Raw genomic sequence first — 17,702 nt, forward strand, 5'->3', positions numbered from 1 at the left:
AAATCTCTTAGGTCATTGCTGCTCAAAGAGTGTGGTCTTTGAAGAACCATAAGCCTCACCTGGCAGCATGTTAGAAATGCCCAGTCTCAGGCCCGAGACTCTGTAATTTAATGAGATCCCCAGGTAAGTTATATGAACAGTAGAGTTCAAGAAGCCCTGGTCTACAGACAGCGCTTAAACTGAGGGATACTAAGGCCAGAAGACCCATAAAACTAATAGGATATTCACAGGTTCTCAGTAGGCATTTGCAGAGGGTGTGCCAGTCGAAGGAATTACATATTCAATGCTGGTGTAAACAAAAATAAATAGCTGGAGCAATGGAAATTCATACAAAAGTTTTAGAGCTAAGGCAACAAAGCTCTCTCCTTTAAAGGATGAAATGTGTGCAATAGTAGAAAGGAATTAAAACTCTTTGCAATAAATATAATAGTTATGAAAAAGTTGTCCAAACAAGGGTGACATGAATGAGTATCAGATGTTGAGCCACTGGACGCAGAAGAGATAAAATCAGCATCAAGCAAAAGACAAGAGTGTCACCCGGGATAAAGATCTGCTTCTAATCACTTTTTGCTAATAGCTCTAACAAAAGCCTAGTGCAGTGGAGTTAACAATAAACCCAGAACCTGGTTAGCTGTATTAATTCTTCCTAACTTACTGCATGTTCTTATCTATTCACTTGTGCACTTAAATTGACTCTTTAATAAGCCCTACATAATTCATCCATAAATGGGATTTGTTTCCTCAAAGCATGAGCTCATTTGCTAGCCCCACTTTTTTATGCTGTGAGACTTTGACAGTCCATATCTTAGCCTCCCTTGCCTCAGTTTCTTCAGCTGTAAATTGGGTACAACACTAGTACTTACCTCATAGGATTCTTTGAGGATTAAATGAACTAGTTACGTGCTATTTGCGTAAAACATAGTTAGGGCTTAATGATTATTAGCTATGATTATTGTTTATAAAATCCTAAAGTAAAAGTATCCATTCAGGTATTTTTACGGAGAGGTAAATGCACTGGGAGGAATTAGCCAGCATTTGCAGTCACTATGTTGGTACCTGGAGAGGCCAGATCACAGCGGTGGGGTGTATTATTTTTAGGTGCTCCATACTTTAAATATGAGTAATAACATGAACATTAGATAGGATTTTAAGTAGTCATAAATGAACTTAAATATATTTTCATAGAGCCAAGAAATGAACTCTTTGGAAATAGAAAATCCATTACTTATCTTTGCTTCCAGAAATCTCATCCATTTTCTTGGATCCTTTTTATTCTCACTCACTTTGAAGGCCAAGTCCACATTAGTCGGTCCTGGATAAATAGCAACCCTCAAAGTAGCGTGGCTGAATTTCATCCTTTACAATTTAACCGAGGAATTTAAATTAATTTGCAGTTTTATTATGCATCTTTTTCCATATGACAGGAATCCTAGAATACAATTAAGATATGGTGAAATTGTAAAATATTTAGGATCTGTTGGAACTCATTAAGAATAAGAGTTTATTCTTAAAAGCTGCTTTAACAAAAAAGTGTTTTTCCCCAATCGTTTTGCAGTAGTTTTTTAATGAGCATTTTGAGGATTTTCCTCCTATTCCTCCTCCTCCTCTCAATTGTCCTTCTCTTCCCACTTCTCCTTTCTTGAATGGCATTTCCATTAAAAAACACAATTTGTCATAGACAATGGCTGTCATCTCCGAAAGCAATGCATTTTAAAAGTTTTCCTTGAGGAGGTATAATAAATATCTAAAATAAATAAATTTGACCCATGTTTATAGCTTAGATGTCTGAAAACTTTTTTCTTTTGACTCTGTTCTGGCTTTGTTGTTTTGTTTTAAAACAAGTGCATTTCCCTTCTCTAGGCCTCAGGATCCTAACTGAAATCTGGACTAAAATGTACAATGATATAGCCAAACAAACTTAAAATTTTAGGCCTCAACGATTAGGACACTGCAAAAAGAATTCTGAAAAACATTTCTAACCAATTGGATTAATTTCACCTGGTTTAAGAGAACTGGGGTTGTGAAAGAGCATGAGGCTGCCCTGGGTAGAACTGCACGTCTTCCCCTGAATGTGACTCTTTCTCTGGGTGAATGCTATTCCTGAGAATAGTTTCTTTTCTTGTTTTCCTTCAGCCTGGGGCCATTGCTGGTAAGCCCGTTTGTAATACAGATTTTTATTTTTCAAAAGTGATTTTCATGCATCTACTCTCTGTAACAATGAAGATGTTGCTGGAAATCTACACAAAATCAGGAGAAAGGGGTCCTTGGGATGTTCATGCATGACACTCACAGTTGCGTGGCCCAGGTTTGGCAAGATGGACATGACAAAGACACAGTGGAAGGCGTGAACCAGCTAGGATTACTGTAATTGAATTCCCGTGCCTTCCAGCCCAGGCATGCTTCTTCGCCTTTTTTTATTTTCTTTCTGGCTTCCATAAATAATCTGCAAAGTGGACAATTGGCAGCCAGAAAATCAATTGGCCCTTATATCTCCTCTAATTAATTTCTCATTGTCAAGCACTCACAAGGCATTTGTAGGAAAAAAACTCACTCTCCTACCTGTTATGGTGCTTTTGATAGACGACAAAACAAAGAATGGTTCAGAATGCAGCAAACAGCCCAAATTCTGTAACTGGGAACACTGTATATGGGCTTCCTCTTATCTTGACTTCTGTATCTCTAGAGGATGATGTAATCCCAAATAACAAATTATTAATATAAATAATAATTATTTAGAGTTAAATATATTACCTTTATTTTAGAGTTTGGTTACAAACAAACAAACAAAGGGCATTATAGATAAACAGAAAATAGGGATGGCAAAATGAAAAGAAAAATCACAAAGCACATGAACATTCCCAAGACTTTGAAATATACACATGAGGGGCACAGTAGGCGCATATTAGATGCCTAGAAATAATTAATGAATGAATGGAATTTTCAAATATAGCTCTTATTTATATTTCTACCTGCCAGCAGCTTAAGAGATAATCTATTTGCCTTACATTTGCCAATGCCGTTTAATTATTTCCTATTATTTTTATTTAAAAAGAAATTCATTCTTCTTACATACCTATGAGAATGCCTAAAATAAAAAAAAAAAAAACACGAAAAGGCCAAGTGCTGATGAGGGTGTAGAGCAACTGGAACTCACGCATTGCGGATGGAAATGCAAAATTGGACAGTGACTCTGGAAAACAGTTTGGCAGTTTCATAGAAAGTTAAATACACATTTACCTAATACCCAACAAGTACCTTCTCAGATATTTACCCAAGATAAATGAAAATTTATGTTCATACAAAAATCTGACACAAATATTTATAGCAGCTCTATTCATAATCATTCAAAACTAGAAACAGCCCAAATGTCCTTCAGTGGGCAAATGGTGTACCCATAAGATGGAACACTATTCAGTAATAAAAAGAAACAAATCTTGATGCATACAACGATTTGGATAAATCCTAATGGCATTATTCTGGGTGAAAGGAGTCAATGTCACAAGACTACATACTGTATCACATTCTCAAGAAGTATGTTTGCTGTGAGTTCAGGGTGGAGGGAGTGTATGACTATAAGGGAGTACAAGAAGGAGTTTTTGGGCACAATGACACTGTCCTGTATCCTGATTATGCTGGTGGTTACATAAATCCATACATGTGTGTTATAATTCATAGAACTGTTATAATTCATCCAAATAAAAAAGGCCAACTTTATGGGATGATAACTTAAAAACAAAATGAAAAAATACATTCTCATTGAAGATTATCAAACAATAGGCTCCTCTTTTCCCCTTCCTGCCCCCCACCCCCCAAATACCCAGGGATTTGTACTATTTTCCAAGTTGAATAAAATACATTTTTAAAATGAAAAACAACAACAACAAAAACAAAACAAAAAAACAACAGGGAAATGTAAAAGTAAAATAGAAAGTCTTCTTCCTCCCATTGGGTGCATATCCTTTCAGAGTTCTCTGTGCTCTGCTGACAGGCTGAGTCACCTCAGATGTGGGGCATTGAGGACTCAGGAGCATTTGAGTCATTTGTGGCCCAGACCCTTCACTTACTTATTGTAGATCTGTGACCCTGGGCAAATCACTTACCCTCTCTGCATCTCCATTTCCCTCTATATAAAAGAGGTGTTAATGGTGGTGTTGTAGGCACTTATATAGCAAGCACTGTTGTAAATGCTTGCATTTTGCCACACAAACATGTATTACAAGCACACACAAAATAGATTTGTATTGTTTACATACAAATCTGATGGTGACTTTTTTCATATGACATTACAGTAACATCTTCATGCCTGTATATAAAGATCTTCTTTACTATCGTGTATTGCAAAGGCTGCATAGTCGTCTATTCACATCTATGAATTATATATAATTCTATGTTATATATATTATATATAAACCATATGTATTTCTAAATTTAATATTAAAATATATTATATATCCTATTTAATTCATAATCAATATATAATATATACTTGATAAAATTCTTATTGATGAGAGTGCCCTTTTTAACTTAAACTAATGTTTTTATTTTTTGCTTTTGAAAAATTTTCTCCTCCAATACAATCTCAACATGTTTTCTGTCTTCTAGAATTTATTCGAACTTTATGGTTCATTGCTGGTGCCTTTTTTTTTTTTTTTCTTCTCAGCCTCTTCCTCCTCTTTCTTCTTCTTTTTAAAAATCTTTTCCATGAGTCTGATGGGCTTTTGGGAGGCGGTGGAGACGACATGTGTAGCGAGTCCACCATCATGAAGCAGGCACTCTGTCTCCTAAGATCCTCCCTTAAAAATGAGTCAGATGCTTGAACTAAAAAGTCATGAAGAGTTGAGCAAGCTTGGGACAGCCATGTACCTTAGCCCCGTGGAAGCTTCAGGACAAAAGGTGCCCAAGAGAAGCAGCAAAGAGTTAGACCCTGCCCCTCAGAGTGGCCCTGGTCCCTGGCATTTTGGTTCCTGTTATGTACTGAATGTTTATGTCTCCCCCAAAATCCATAATTCATACGTTGAAGCCTAATCCACTGTTGAAGTCAAAATAAAATATAGAGGCAAATGTTTACATTAAACAAAAAGGAGGCAGGGGAAATATTCAGGCAGAGGGCTGCAACTGGGGAGGAAAGCAACTCAAGCCAGGAAACTTGGGTGTTAATTCCGCATAGCCTCAGTTAGCTGGGTGACGTTGGGAATGCACTTTATAGTCTCTAGTTCCCCATGTCTTTAGCTCTAAAACAATATGGTTAGACAAGATAGACTCTAAAATTGTACACTACCTCTGGTTGCATGTGAGGAAACGGGGGCTCACAGAATTGCCAATGATCCTCCAGAAAGTGAGATGTAGAACTGAGTCTTGAACTCGCGTCCTCAGATTTCACATGCCTGCTCATACCACGCTGACTTGAGCGACTCCACCTGGGGGGTTTGGGGACCCGAGGAGGAAGGAGACAGGGAGCCCTCCCTCTGAGCACCGTTCCTTGCATGCAGATGCACCTGCAGGGAGGCTGTCCCAGAAGGTCTTTGTCTTTGCAGCCTCCCACCCCTGCACCCCTGAGGACAGAACTGTGTTTAACCTAGAGCATTACCTGCCTCGGTACCCCCCACCTCCAGGTGGGGCGGTCGCCTCTCTCCGCTTGGCCCAGCCCGGAGGAGGCAGCTGGGCAGATGGCGCTGCGGCTGGCTGCACAGTGGTCGGCCTCTCAAGAGCTCGCGGTGCTTAGTGGAAGTCGCTCTGACAACATTCCTCTCCTGGCAGCCGTGTACTCTCTCCTCCAGCCGTGTGCAAGCAAATGGCTTTGCAGCAGCTTCCCTCACGACCAGCCCGGGCAGGCTCGGCTACAAGCACGAGGCCTACGCATTTGCATACACTTCGTTTGTTTAAATCCTTCCACAAGGACTTCCCCAGATTTCATTTTCTCTTTCCTTTCCCCGGGTTTCCCTCCAGGTTGTATGAACACAGTTTATTCTTTTTAATCAATGTTAGGATTATTAAAAACAAACAAACAAAAAGCAAACAAACAAAGAAACCCCCACGCCTCCAAATGCACAAATAAGCAAACAGAAAATCAAACCAACAAACGCATGTGTCCTATATAAATCAGCAATCCCCAACCTTTTTGACACCTGGGACTGGTTTCATGGAAGACAGTTTTGTCCACAGGGCTTGGGGAGGGTCAGGGGGAGAGGTGGAGGAGGCTGGGGGGTGAGAGATAGGGGTGGGGGTGATGGTTTCAGAATGATTCAAGCACATTAGATTTATTGTGCAAACCACTTCGCTGCTAATGATTATGCGTATTTGCAGCCGCTCCCCAGCACCAGCATCACCACTTCAGGTCCACCTCGGATCATCAGGCCTTAGGTTCTCATAAGGAGCTGCAATCTAGATCCCTCCCATGCGCAGTTGACAGTAGGGTCCAGGCCTATGAGAATCTAAAGTCCCGCTGATCTGACAGGAGGCGGAGCTCAGGCGGTGACGAGCGATGGGGAGTGGCTGTGAATATAGATGAAGCTTTGCTTGCTGCTGCCCACTGCTCCCTCCTGCTGTACAGCCCAGTTCCTAACCGGCCGCAGACGGGCCCACAGCCCAGGGTTAGGGACTACAGCTATAAACCCATTAAAAGTGCTTCCTTAGCACGATCCTCATCAGCTTCTAATTCAGAGACTGTTTCTTACATGGTTTAAGAATCAGGTATTTGTCTATTGCCACACACTTTACTTCCTTTGGCCACAAGCTTCTGAGATTTTGATTTGTATCTTTTCATTCTTTCTGTCTAATATACTTTGGCCTTGTTCTTCCTCCTCCCTTCTGCACTACCCGGCTTTGTCCATTCCCCTGAGTCTTATGCAATTATATAATCTGGCCAATCTCTTTGTGACTCCAGACCAGTCATTATCAACTCTGGCTACACATTAGAATCACTTGGGGATATAATTTGTCTTTGTTGGATCCTAGATTTGCATATATTTAAAGGTACTCCAAATGACTTATAGGTAAAAGGAAATAAGAAACGGGCATCATTTATAAATGGGATCATCTCCTTCCTTTACCTAGCTAGCCTAACCTTTTCTTCTTCCAGTAATTCTCAGAGAGGACATAGAAGGTTCCAGGTGGGTGTTTGTTGGCTTTAGAATGTTTGATCTGGCAATGCTTCAGCACTCCGGGAATGTGGTGGCCTGCTTTGTGGGCTTATAGGCAATTTTAGGGGTCACAGGATGAACAGGAAGTACAGCAAGGTTTTTTTTTCTTTTTTCTTTATTTTTTGAATAGCTATTTTTTGAGGTATAATTGATATACAAAAAATTGCACATATGTAACATATACAATTTGATGAGTTTGGACATAAGGCATACACTTATGAAACCATCACCACCAAAGAAATAGACATATTCATCACCTCCAAAAATTTCCTTGCGTCCTTCTGTTTTGATTTGTTTTTGGTGGTAAGAAAATTTAACAGGAGATCTACCCTCTTAACAAGATTTTAAATGCACAGTATAGTATTGCTAACTACAGGCGCTATGTTGTACAGCAGATCTCTGGAATTTACTCATCTTGCATAACTGAAACTTTATACCAATTGAACAACATCCCCCCATCACTCTTTCATTCATGGTTCTAAAAACAGCAGATGGATTATGCAGGGCTTTTAGAATCTTCAATAAAGTGAGAAGGGGAAAGGAAGCTCTAGGTTGCATGAATTTACATAGAAAAAAGATTTGCCTCAGTCATTGTACGTTACAGTATATATGGTATCACTGTTTGGAGTGATTGTGGGTCTGGTTCTTTTTAAAATACTTAGGGACATCCTGGCTATAAAGACACAAGGCATTTTGCACAGGTTGTGTGTTTAAGCTCATGGGAAGAGAGTCATAAAGCATATCCTCCATGTCCACCTTCTGCTGAGGATTGAGAAAACTCTTTTCTCTTTGCCTAAGCACCTGTGTTGAATTTGGTAGCTGTGGTGTTTGGACTGATTCAGCAGTAATTAATCTCCAGGCTAATTATGAGCTCTGTTGTCATTTTGCTAGATGTAATTAAACTGCATAGCTGGAGAAAGTTTGGAAACTGCGGTTTCCAAGAAAACTCTTCCCTGTAACTTGGCAAGGAGCTCAGGAGTGACAACATAATCAGCCAATTAAATATAAGCTGGAAGCCCGATGTCCTTCAGGATGAGTTTACAGGAGGAAGACAAATGTATGTTCACAAGAGGCACTTGCTGCTTTACTGCTGCCTTTTTGGAGAGGGTTTGGAGTATTCTAGAGGTTTTCTCTCATTAATCCTTTTGATAGCTTTTTTAAACAGAAAGTGGGGTAAGCTTTTTAGGCCCTTTCAAACAGATGAGATGATTAATATTGTAAAGGTCAACTGTTTTGTTAAAGGGCATAGTGACCACAGGTCAGAAGAGCTTTTGATGACGCATTTTCTTAGGAAATACGCTTATCAGCTCAGATTCCTATAACAACCCTCAAATACAGAAGGAGGTTATACTGGCATGAAGATATGAATATGTTCTTTGGAGAATAAATTCTTTACGTCTTTGGGGCCAAGGTTCTGTTCCATTTTTTCAGTTTAAGGTGAGGAGATATAGATCATATGCTAACTGTAAGCTAATGAACAGAGGGTGTTGCTGAATCACACTGGCCTTGGCCTTGCCTGACCAAGAACATCTACTGTAGTTACAGTGTTTCCAAAAGTGTGTGTAGGTGGGTATATGTGTTCCACCGGTCACACTCAAGAACTCAGGATGATTTGGGGTGATACATGATATATGAATAAGTAGACTTTTAAATTGTTGGGTGTTTTTCATAGTCACCTTTTATTTATGGCAAAGGCCTTCTACTAACAATCGTAGAAAAATGGTCCTTTTGAGAAGAATTTATTTTAGTATAACTGTGAACCATATAAATTATTAAGGAATGATATGGCTGATAGAGCCCAAATCGTGAAGATGGCCCTTGAATGACCAAAGTTTGAAAAAAAGGGGCCTCCATCCATTGTCACCTACTCTTAAGAGGTCTGTCTGTCTGGTTCCTTTGCCTCAATAGTAACTTATCTTGTGAAAGGTGCGTCAGCTAAGAAAACTAACACGTTATGCTCTTAAGTCAAAGGTGTATGCCATTATTATTGCAGTCAAGAAAAAATAGTGAAAAACTTACCCAAGCTCTGCTTGGTGTCTCCCAAATAATTTTAGTGCCCAACTATTTGACTAACAAAGGCCTGAATCTTATGAGCGTAAGATTTAGTGACCACAGGTTATGATTATCCCGAGAGAGTGTTTGTCCTTTCCCTGGCATGCCAAGGAACAAATGGCCATACTTATATCCTTTTCTTCTTAACCATGACAGAGCTATAAATGGCCAGAGACCCAGGTCTTGCACATTGACTTTGGCCTTCGGAAATAACTACGGGAGACTCTAAAGGGAAATATCCCAATCCACACTTCTCCAATGCCTGATACACAAAAGGACATGGATGAATCTCAATTTGTGTTAAGTGAAGGAAGCCAAAGTCAAAATGGTGCATACTCTATAATTATGTTTGTATGAATTTCTGGACAAGGTAAAACTATAGGGATAGAAAACATACTTGAGGTTGCTAGGGACCCGTGGTCAGCTTCAAAAGGGCATGGGAAACTTTTCAGGATGATGGAATTATTCTCTATCTTGATTATGGTTGTGTGACTATCTCTGTCAAAACTTCTAGAACTGTATACTAGAAGGAGTGAATTTTACTGGCTGTAAATTATACCTCAATAAACCCGACTGAAAAAGAAATGTGTTCTTAGTGCTTCCTAAGAAGAATTACAAGTACAGCGTGAAATAACAGTCAAACTAAAACGAAAGGCCAACGAATAGCTGCAAATCATTCCTTGAGCAACGAGAAAGTCAGATTCAACCTTTGAATTGACTTACATTGATAGACATCCCCTTAATCTGTATGTTTAGAGTGGAAATGTCAAGTGTATGCTTTTATACAAACTGTTTCCATTCAATCTCTTTGTTTTTGTTCATGACTAGATTCATTTCGGTCCTACTGCTCCTTATAGTGGGGAAAATGTTTTAGGTCCTGGCAACGTTATCACGGCAAAAGGTGGTTTCCCTGGCTTGATACTCCGCGTAGTAAGTCAGCGGATACTGATTGACCTGTAGCACCTTTTCCATATAAGGCACCATCTCCCTTGTTTGTGGTACAATTAGGAAATGCCTAACCTTTTAGAGATAACATATTCAGGATTATTTGGGAATGGCTAACTTATTAAATGGTTTCATCCAGTGCAAATAAAGATTCATTTACATGTGAAATGGACTTTTGCAAGGAGGTGGGCAAGTAGCCTGAGTTGCGAGATGACAAGCTAGACGCATGAGGACAGTGGTCTGTGGTATCATGGGTGCAGCTTTCCCTGGAGGCACGTAGCTGGGCTGGATAGCTTCTTGAAACCTACACTTGCCCTCTGGTTTGGTAAAGTAAGAACTACCCAAAGCTTTTAATATTAAGAGTTGATGAAAACTTGTTTAAGTTAATACCAAATAAATCGAGTCATTTAAGAGAAAACACGGCACATTTTTAAAGGTTCCTCTATCTTGAAATATAATGTATTAATGTATAATGTATTAAATGTTTTCATAGACATTGTTTTCATAGGACTAGTTTATTTTCTTTTGAAGGATATGTCTATTGTTGCCAATTCAGATGAATCCATAGTTCAAATAAGAAGTACCCTTTCCTTGTGACTTGTTAGGGCTTTTTTAAAATGTAGTACAAGAATGTCTGATAAATATGTAGTATTAGCCTAGTTTTCATAATTGTAAGTGTTGTGATCCACGTGCTGACTTTCAAAAATTCCATTGTATTTACCTTTCTTCTCTTGTTTTCTGGTGATCTTAGACAGCTAACCGTGTTCACTTTCTGATGCCTACGACACTGTTTTCCTTCCTACCAAAGAATGCAAACTTTGACAGAACAAGCCCTCAGGATTGTTTACTGATCACAGACCCACTTACTTCTTCTCAGACTTTGCAAACAATCCAGAACAGCCCCTTTCTGTTGATTCATTTCCAAATGGCCTTGTAGGATACTGCCCACCTCTGTGGCTTCATTTCACAATTTCTTTTGGCTGTGTTTCTCATCACGCACCATATGTATCATCATCTCACTTATCTCAGGTTTACTATCAATGCATCAATTAACTAACATTTGCTGGGCAATTCTTTGTGGTGGGCATGTGTTGTTTGTCTTGACTGGGAAACATTTCCCTTTCCTGTAGTAACTACACTTGGGTGTTCCTTCCAGGGGTCTCCTGAAGTACTCAGTCGTTTGCTTTGCATCTCTGTCTGCTCCAGTGGTGGGCACACGCCTTAGACTGCCCAGCGGAGTCCCTTCCTCTGGCCCAAGGCTAATGGCTCATATGCTGATGGATGCACAACCTACTGTGTTTGCCCGAAAATAAGACCTACCCATAAAATAAGCCCTAGCAGGATTTCTAAGCATTTGCACAATATAAGCCCTATCCTGAAAATAAGACCTAGTGGTGGCTGTGGCTACGCAGCGTATCTGCACAACCCATGCACTTCGTCGGGGAGCAGTAAAGAAGACGAGCAGCCCTTCTCATCTGCCCCATGAGAGCTTTATTGCTTGACATGAGAGATTGGGGCCAATGGTTCTAAAGGAAATAGAGTCGCAAGAAATTCAGGACGGAATTCAGGGTTTGGAGAGTTATGATGATGTTCCAGAAGAAGACGACTTAACTATATTTGAATAAATGTAGATTGTTGTACTGTACTTAAAAAGAATAACACATCCCTTGAAAATAAGCCCTAGGGTGTCTCCTTGAGGAAAAATAAATATAAGACTCTGTCTTAGGCCGGGCACAGTGGCTCACACCTGTAATCCTAGCACTCTGGGAGGCCGAGGCAGGCGGATTGCTCGAGGTCAGGAGTTCAAAACCAGCCTGAGCAAGAGCGAGACCCCGTCTCTACTATAAATAGAAAGAAATTAATTGCCCAACTAATATATATAGAAAAAATTAGCCGGGCATGGTGGCGCATGCCTGTAGTCCCAGCTACTCAGGAGGCTGAGGCAGGATTGCTTGAGCCCAGGAGTTTGAGGTTGCTGTGAGCTAGGCTGACGTCACGGCACTCACTCTAGCCTGGGCAACAAAGTGAGACTGTGTCTCAAAAAAAAGACCCTGTCTTATTTTCAGGGAAGCACAGTAAAGCAAGCCATGACGAATCAATTCTATGACATTTTGCCAGGTTTGTTGGAAAGAGAAGCTCTCTTTCTGATAGTGTTACTAACCAAGTGCAATACTTCTGGGGCTATCTGTAATCCCACTATAAGAACGTCTTTAGAGAATGAAGCCAGTGCAGAGGAAACCACAGCCAAGGAATGGAGAGAGAAATTCTTATGTCCTCCTTAGAAAACCTGATCCAACTTGTCTGAAGCTGATATCAGTATATTCTTCCACAAGCCAATATTTTTTCACCTAATTAAAGTTGGATTCTATCCCTTACTAAAGAAAGACTATGGACTAAAACACTCATTAGGTGCAGAGATTCTGGAAAATGTGAATTTCTAGCTTCCAAAGGTTTGCAATAAAGCAGAAAGTATGAAAGTTAATTATATCAAATTAGCATTACTCTTCAAAACGTGCTATTTTTTTTTTTATCCCAGAATGTTCTACTTTAGGTCAGGTTTATGTGCATATATTTCTTTCTTATATGGTAGACTGCAGAGAAGAGAGCCTGGACATCTATTCGCCTTCTTGTCCCTAAATATCTAGCATAAGTGCTTTGTGCATGGGAAATGTTCAAGAAGTCTTTAGTGAGTTTACCTAAAAAGACAACTAATATTACTCAGGGATTTATGATGAGTGTCAAATGAGCAGTTTAGAGCATGAAGTTGTAGCGTTTTGGAGTTAAATGGCATTTTTTTTTTTGTCCTGTAGTCTGGGTCTTCACTTAAATTGCTGCCACTAGATGATTTGAGTTTTGTTTTATTCCATGGAGCAAGGCAATGTTTCTGGGGCTTAGTACTACACAGAGGAGCTCTGGGAGAAGGGGAATTGGGAGAGTAAGGCTTTAGGGATTTACATTTTAACAAAGAATATGCTTTATTATCAAAATAATGTTAAATTAACTTGTTCTTTTTCCAAACACACTGGCAAACCATAAAATTCTAAGTTTAATAAGAAAAGGAAAATGCAGGAAAAAACACTCCCATGAATCAAAAACACATGCAATAACAATCATATCTTGATTGTCAATCATTGCCTTTGACCTTTTCTGGCTCCAATTAACTCCTAGCTAGTTTTACATAGTTGCACTGTGAAACCATTTTTACAGTTAATTAGAACAAAATGTCCTGACAAGGTCTGATTCTTTGTTTATTCTCAGAGCTGTGAGTCTTTGTTCTTCCTCGAACAAACTGAAATGAACTTCGTTTCTGTCTGATATTTGTCTTCAGAAGTGGTAGCATCTGAAGCTACTCTCTCCAGAGTATATAACTAGATATCTACACGGAATATTTCTTTCTTTTAAATTTTAATCAATACAGGCATGAAGGGGAAGGTCTTCCTCTTACTGGGGTATGTTTGTATCTGAGGACAAAGACAGTGCTTTCACTGCAATAGGTAAGACTCAGAGAAGGAACTGGAAATGCACAAGTGATGTTCGAAACCTGTGTCCTCTTTGTCTTGTATCGTGCCATTCTGTGGGATATGAAATAACGATGGTCTGAGTTTAATAATTCCTTTCTATGATTTCATTAGCCTAATGGGATCATATGCTTTCCATAAGAGGGTGGCAGCTGGGATCAGAAAGAACCAAGTGCGAATTCCTGCTAGACTGCTAGAGCTCATAGTGTAGACAAGCCACTTAAGCTTTTTCAACTCTAGTTTACTCATCTGTTCCCCATTGGGTTGCTGTGAGGATGACATGGTCTAATGTCTATGAAGCCAAAGCACAATGGCGGTAGTAGCAGTGGTTAAGAGTTAGCAGGACTGGTTATTGTTGTATGACTTTCTCTGTTTCCTTCTTAGGAAACATGATGTAAGGGCAAATCCATTTTTCCCCCCAGGGTTTATTGAGCAGTATGGCTGGCTAGGCACCTTCGTTCTTCCCATTCCAGATGTGCCCCTGCAATATATATATGTGGTTGAACAGCGTGTCCTTCCAGGATGGAGAAAAACTGTCCTTCAGTTGAGGGTATGCTTTCAGGGAACACGGGAATGAAAAATAGCAGATAAGAACTGGCCAAAAAACGCTGTCAAATTGTGAGAATAAACCTAATGTTGGTTTTCATGTAGCTGAATTTTTTTTCTTTCTGTCGAAGGAATTAAATTCCAACAAAACTAGCTTTGATCACTGAAGTTGACCCAATTTTTTACAAGAAATAAGGATGTTACTGAGAATTGAACAGCTTATTACTAGAATAATAAAGACCACGAGAGGAAGAATTTTGACTCTTTTGTTCTCTGTTGTACCCCAGCTCCCAAAGCAGTGCCCAGCATAGAAGAGGCATTCAATAAATAATTATTGAATGAATGAACGTGCTGCTGCTAAGAGAAAGAACAGGTGGACTTGGGCTGAATTTTCAGCATGATAAATGTGGCCTTACAAAATAAATTAAATGGAAGCAACTTGGTTAACCTGGGAAACTGAAATTCCTTTTCTCCGAACGTCTATAAGATTAGGCTTCACTCTCCTATCTCCAAGATTGTGTCAGGGTGACCTTTGAAGAGAAGAGGACAGGCCAAATAGATTCTGAGGTTTAAAGGTTCCAGAAATCTAATGGAAAACTCCCTATCTGGTTGCAAGAGTTTTCCTCGTCTTGGGACTTGGTGAGCTTTCCCAGGCTACGGGAATATTTATCCATAGTTAATCTTCTACCCAAATCTTGCCTTAAGATAAATTTTCCTATTGCAAATCCATATTGCTTCCTATACTACTTCATTGCAAGCCATCTGCCAGCTGTGTGTGCAAATGATAGTGGCCCCAGAGATATTTATACATAGATCACCTTTCCCTCACACAAAGCAGGAATTAGTTCCTGTATCTGGCCCATAAGTAAATAGCTAAGTAACATTGTTGCTTTCTGTCCGAAGCCTTGCTCAAGAGTTCACAGATAATACCGATTTTGTGTGTCCCAGACCATCTTCATAATACATACATTATGGTTCTCTTTTCCTTTCAAAAATAGTGTAGTAGATCAAAGTACTTCTTTGCTTTCCATGAATAATGCGTCATTCATTCAGACTCCTCCTCTGAAACAAGCATGTTCTCCAAAAGATTTCCTGGAAACTTTGGGTAGAAAAAAGTGCTCACTATATAATTAGTCAAATGATATTTTGAGAAAGGATGTTCTTACTACCATGTTGAGGTACTGGTGATTTTTTTTCTTAGGATAAGATAACTAATTGAACACTTAAGTGCCCTATATTTCTGTACCAAAACATCTAATAATGAACAGGTTTCATGCTAAATTTAGAATTAGTTCTTGTTTGGCTACTTAATAATTATAATACCAGAAATAAACCACAGTCTAGAAGGCTCCTTCAGAGCCGTAAGACATCTCAGGAAGGTACGATTGGAAGACAAATTTGAATCAATGAAACTTAAAGTTACAGAAAGATACCCATTACAGATTTAAAGATCACCCATCATCAAAAATGCCCTGTAATGATGTTGATGAAATCAAGATGTGGTTCATTAAAACCAATTTAGTTAAATTGTATATATAAGTAAAAGATGATACATCTGGTGAAATTAAGGTAATTATAATATCAAAAGACATCCATTTTGAAGGTATAATTTACAAAGGCACTTTAGGATCATATATAATGCAAATGACAATATTTCTAGAAATAAATATTTTTGTGCTCTATGGATTCGTGGATGATAATGCCTGGAGCATTCCACCAGAGGTAGTTGCATGAATTAATGGAGCACATCTGGGCATCAGTCCAATAAAAATTTTGGCTGAATGCTTCCTTGGGGGGAAAAAGATACTGAGAACTAGATAGCTACAAGCAATTGATACTAGTTAAACAGAACATCCTCCTTGCTCTTTGTCCACTCACTTCTGAACCATGTCAGCTATGTGCCTTTAAGAGAGGAAGAAGGAGGCTTCCAGGGCCAAGTATACTTTAAGGCAAAGAGTCACTTTGCAAGTAATTTACTTCTTCTTGGATAGACTGACACTGCATATGAATACCTAGGCTTACCAGCAAGCCTTTAATAATGAAGGCTCTATATTTAATGCTGATATCTCAGATTTATGCTACATACTTCTTAGATCAAAGAACAGTACTTAATTCTCAATTTCTATGGAACAATATATGTGAATAGGATTTGTTTTGTGTTGGGAACAGTGGGAAGAGATGGAATAACAATAACCAGACCTTATGGGAAGAGTTACCTTCTTTCCAGATCACATTGTTTTCCAAGAGGCCATAAGGAACTAAAATCCCAAGGCTCATAACCTCTATGTCCCACTTGCCAATCAGAAATAGAAGGCAACTGCAAAGCCTTTAAGAGATTGGTGATGGGAACAGCAGGGACAATCAATGTAGAGTGTGATGGCTGAGCTAGGTGGACAGGCACTTGGTCTTTACAATTGGTCTGAAGGTTACCCTCCCCATTCACAGTCATGCAGTGAACTATATCAGTGGAAAAATAAAAACTCTCCTCCATATATCACTATCATTTTCTGAGCCTCCACTGGAATCATGTTTGTGGAAGTGTTTGCTGTTTGTAAAGAACAAACTATGTAACTGCGAAGTGCTAATATTATTATCCTCTCTAATGGAAAGCTCCCTGAGGGTTTATACCTTTCATAAACCTCTTCCAGCTGCCTACTTTATTTCCCAAACACTCCTCCTTTGGCTCTTCCTTCTTTTTGTTCTAATTACATCCAGGAGGAAGCCTCCATTAGGAATTAATGAGCATTAGCACCTTAATTTACCATCTGCTCCCCCCCCCCTTTAACAAATGAAGGTGTGTCTCAGCTTCAGGACCTTATGCTGGTTGTAGCCAGGCAGATGGGAGCAATTCAGATGAGAAAGATTCTTTTTCTATGGTACCAAGGTCATATTTGGATTCGGTGCTGCTTTTGGAAGCCAGATGGTGACTAGACGGTGAGAAGTCCCTCTGTTTAGAGCCCCTACTATGGAATACACTGGGCCCATTGGCATTCGTTTATTCAAGCATGCATTGATTAATGCAACTGCATTTAATGTGTATCTGCTATGTGGCAGTCTACATGCTATATGGTAGAGGTATAAAGCAGAATAAAACAGAGATCTTTTCCTGGAATTGCTCACAGTCTCGTGGAGGAGACAAATGCAGGAACTCAGGTAATTACAGTGCAATGTTTGATGTGCTATAATTGTGATACAGCACTGAGTATAGCTTTGAATGAAAGTTAGAAGAACTGAACTACTCTTCAAAAATTTGGGCCTTTCAGAGAAAGGACTGTGCTATCAGTTCCCTGTGTCTATTAGCACAGGGAGCAGGTTTGTGGACCAGTAGCCAGCTGATAACCCCAATTCTACTTCTCTCTTTGCTTTTCTGCCTATATATGCTATGTTTGGAATTCACCTAGGAGGCAATTGTGGTATCAGAAGTATTTATACATATGTAGGAAGTGTAATAATCACCCACCTTTATTTATAATAACTGTCATTTATTGTCCAATGAATGAGG

General features: G+C 39.4%; 1 long non-coding RNA gene across 1 annotated transcript in view; it reads left to right on the plus strand.

Moving 5' to 3' along the window:
* Nucleotides 1-10,335: 10,335 nt before the first annotated feature.
* The window catches only part of LOC105879522 (uncharacterized), a 94,399-nt gene continuing 87,032 nt past the window's right edge, over nt 10,336-17,702 (plus strand). The window contains exon 1 of the long non-coding RNA XR_002224612.2: nt 10,336-10,466. This is a non-coding gene — a long non-coding RNA (uncharacterized LOC105879522). The remainder of the gene's footprint in view (nt 10,467-17,702) is intronic.

The sequence above is a fragment of the Microcebus murinus genome, chromosome 12 (genome assembly GCF_040939455.1).
Source record: "Microcebus murinus isolate Inina chromosome 12, M.murinus_Inina_mat1.0, whole genome shotgun sequence".
Taxonomy (NCBI): Eukaryota; Metazoa; Chordata; class Mammalia; order Primates; family Cheirogaleidae; genus Microcebus; species Microcebus murinus.